The sequence below is a fragment of the Ochlerotatus camptorhynchus genome, unplaced genomic scaffold, assembly GCF_037179485.1.
Source record: "Ochlerotatus camptorhynchus isolate MF236.1 unplaced genomic scaffold, CSIRO-AGI_Acam_v1.1 ptg000801l, whole genome shotgun sequence".
In the NCBI taxonomy this organism is placed as follows: Eukaryota; Metazoa; Arthropoda; class Insecta; order Diptera; family Culicidae; genus Ochlerotatus; species Ochlerotatus camptorhynchus.
Genome location: NW_027041265.1, coordinates 119,488 through 123,452, shown reverse-complemented (window position 1 = coordinate 123,452; position 3,965 = coordinate 119,488). Strand labels below are relative to the sequence as shown.

The window sequence follows — 3,965 nt, the reverse complement described above, 5'->3', positions numbered from 1 at the left end:
TGTATTCTTTTGAAACAGAACAGATAAGTAAAATTTGTAATTTGGTTCCTCTGTGTTAAAGGACTCTTTCGGTATAAACGGCTTGTGTTCGGAATCTCTTGTGCACCAGAGATGTTTCAAAAGGTGTTAGAACATATTTTAGCGGGTTGCACTAATATGATCAACTTCATTGATGACATTATTGTAGCTGGAAAAACAGCTATTACAGTTATGGGTTTCATATGGTTTGAATGACTTTTATAAGTGAAAAGGAAGAAATCTTTATGAAATACATATAATTTTCATTGGGGCGCATTATGATTTTCTTTCCTGTAACCAATGCGAAAAAATCATAAAATTAATCTTATGAAAAAAAAGTATGGCGAACATTGTGTTGGACGAATTAAGGCTGATCGCAGATTTTCTTGCAGAAGCACCCGCAATTTGCTTGGATATTTTTAAAGGTAATGTTTAATAAAATAAATAAACAATTTACTTATTGCAAAATAAAATTTAATTGCAGGTGCTGGAATCAAAACCGTTCATTTATTGACGTATAGTGAGAGCGAGTTGAGTGCAGCCATCAGGGCTGGCCCTGATCCGACGCTCGAAATCGATCAATTATGGTCCTGGATAGAAGATTGGTGTAAAAGGAACGTAAGTATTCTATAATAGTATTAATAAGCTATCCTAATTAATCAAAATGAGATTTTTTATTTAATATATTTCAGGGTCTGGTTAATCTCACAATTATAAATAACGAGTTATCGGCACCAGCGGTTTCATATTCTGGAAACTGTGCCTTGGAAGACAGACAGTTGGAAGCAAGGCCGGATGCATATTTTGAACCTGAAAAATATTTCAGTCATATACCCTCGCAGCAAATAACATTGGCGGTTATCCAGTCGCAGAGGAGGAGGTCCGTCTGAAGAAGGTTTGGCCTGTATACGATTAGCATTTGTCATCGTCACAAACATAATTTTTCCAGTATTTTCAGCAGAACAAGCCACCGCCTGAGTCAACGGGACTCATCGAAAAGAAAAAACGAACTTGTGTACAAAGCGCAAGCGGTTACTGTGGTAAATCAATAACAAAGGTTGAAAATGTCAAATCAATCTTGCCAAACAATGAGATTAACGCACTATTTTGTGATTATATTTCAGAAAGCAGCCCCGGTTCAAGCAATAGTAAAGATAGAAGCCGCAGGGAGCAGTGCAAAATCAGTGTTGCATTTGCCTCCTAAAAAGCTACGAAAACTTCTGGACCAATCTGATCCCAAAGAACGAAAAGTCCGCCTTGATTCAGGATTCCGAAAGAGGACCAAGCGAGTCATCTGGACATGCTGCATCAGTCTTTGGGTATTGTGCACAATCACAACAACCAGAAGATTTTGAAGAAGACTCCAGCTGTTCTCATACAGCAAATAACACTGGCAGCTATCCAGTTGAACACGGTGAGGGTAGTATTGAAAAGGTATTTCTTGGGATCATCAAACGTAATCGCGACAAATTGTAACGTTCTCCGGCTTGTTGTAAAAATGTTGATGGATTATTTAAGTTTACTTCTACATTAGATTAAAAAATGATTATAATTTTTCATAAATATTTACATTTTTATATATAGGGTTACGGTATGTAATGTGGGTCTAGTCCTTTCATTCGGCCTATCACGCAAATAAATAATTAATTAAGGAATATTACACAAAAAATAAGGAAAATATTGATCACTGATGATTGATAAATGTGTACCACACACAAATCAATTTATATCACAACATTTCAATACATTTTCAGCTCTCGTAAGTAATAAAACTGGTTGAGAATATCACTCTGTTCGGAGTTTTTAGCCGCCATGACTTCTAAGGTTAAGATGGGAAGGTTGCACTGACGATCATCAAATGGCCTGATTATGGCATTTATTGAATGGAATTACCTGATAATACACACTAGACGTAAAACTCACAGTTACTGTTTGAATATTTTATGTTTATTTTAATTGTTTAACAACGTTTTCACAAGTAAATCATGGACCCAACTTTAGGGACACATTTCTTTTCTATGTTCCTAACTTTGGCCCATGAAATTCATTTGACAGCATATAGCAATAAGAGTAACGTCAACAATGTGGTTTGCATTTGGATGATAAGGAACGAACAGGAAGGGAGATTTTTTCTGCCAAATCTGTATAATGAACATCACAATGTTTTGATTTAGATATTCTGCGGTCGAAAGACGATAAGCGAAATTTTTAATTTTTAATTTTTAACTTGAGTGATTTAATGTAGTTTTCGTAAAATTTTCTCTAAGAAATGTTTTGAGGAATGAAGAGTATTAAGTTAACAGTGATAGTGATAAAAAAAAATACATAAGAAAACGTTACCAAGAGCGTTTTTTTTTGAGAATCAAACAGGATAGGACGAAGTTGCATCCATAAATAGACCCAATTTGGGGACAATAGACCGATATTACATACATTTCCCTGGTGAGTTTTTGTCTTAAAAAAAGTAAGTTTTTCAACTTTTTGCGGTTCCTGATAGCAAACGACATGATAAGCATATCTAAGCATACCATTTAGCAGTAGAATATCGTTTGCAGGTAAATTAATTGATGAGTTATGATTAAAAACGTAATCTATGGCTGCATATTAGACCGAGGTTAGGGACGTATACCCTATGCCAAAATTCTATAGCAGTAATTAAATTTAATGAACTGTAGATCCAGCTGCCTGATTCTCTCGCTATAAAAAGCTTATTAAATTTAGGGTAAAAGCTCTTGCGTATATTGTGTACAGATTATTAGTGTTAGGATTAAACGTAGATGGCCCACATATTTTAGAATTACGGTATACTGTGGTAATTCGTGCAATTTAATTGAATAAGTAGTTGTAAAGTCCAAGGAAAAAAAAACGATGACTATTAAATTTGAAGCTTGATAGTTGATTTTGATGATCATATAAATCATTTCAATTTCAAGTCGGCTTGTGAGCAGTAGTGAGCTCAGTGATTATAATTTATCTTTCTTTTTTTTTTGAATTTATCTTGAGGTGTGTAATTGGAAAGTGAAGCTAAAAGTAGGATCTTTGTTAAATATGCTAGAAGTGAACTAATTTCTATTGTATCTTTTGTGTTTTAATTTAATAATAGATTCCAGACTTTGTGTATCACGAAGGGTGAACACACTGCTCGCGTGAATTTTCAGTACTAAATTAAAAGGTAAATTATATTACAATTTATTTTGTGTGTACATTATTCTAATATTCTTTTCGCGTTGGACATCAGCGTCCAACGGGCGCTTTTAATATACGGCCTAAAGGCTCGTCTTTTTCCGCCATCTTTTGATTGAGTGCGCGTGACGAAGGACCGGTGTGGAGCTTCGCTTGGCCCGCCAGATTGCTGGTAGTCAAACGGGGTCGAGAAGAATCGACTGGCCTGCCTGCGTTCGGAAACGAATGATCGGGTAGAGTACCGGTCTTGCCGACATCCTCCCCCGCACCTTTAGTTCGGCCGCTGTTTGAAGAAGTATCCCCCGGCGACGCTAACGACTCGAAGCGTCCAGTTCGTTTTGGTCAGGAGACGAATTCGACCATCTCGGTGAACTCATCGCACGCCATCCGTGTGCCCCCGGCTGAAGATCACCAACTGACAGCCAACATAAATCCTGCGCAGGTATGTTCACTAAAGCCCTACAGTAAAAGTATGGACGACTGTCACCACAAAACTGAAAAAAGCTGTTCCAATCGAGCAAAGCGGTGCATTTTGACGGTTCGATTGGAACAACTTATGACAGACGTCCATACTTTTACTGTAGGGCTTTAATGTTCACCCATGGCCATGACACACAAATCAACACTCGCACTTACACATACACCGCTATGCTGAAAGAAAAAAAGAATTAATATACATGAAAATGAATTTAACATAACTTACCTTTTGTAATTCATTCCCGAACCAAGAGCCCTGTGGTGAATCAGTCCATACGGTAATTATT

The 3,965-nt window shown here is 36.7% G+C and overlaps 1 long non-coding RNA gene across 1 annotated transcript; it reads left to right on the top strand.

Moving 5' to 3' along the window:
- Positions 1-2,794: 2,794 nt before the first annotated feature.
- LOC135715089 (uncharacterized) lies at positions 2,795-3,936 on the top strand. The gene is made up of 3 exons (XR_010518930.1): positions 2,795-3,021; positions 3,122-3,190; positions 3,257-3,936. It is a non-coding gene; the product is annotated as an uncharacterized LOC135715089 (long non-coding RNA).
- The last annotated feature ends 29 nt before the right edge of the window (positions 3,937-3,965 follow it).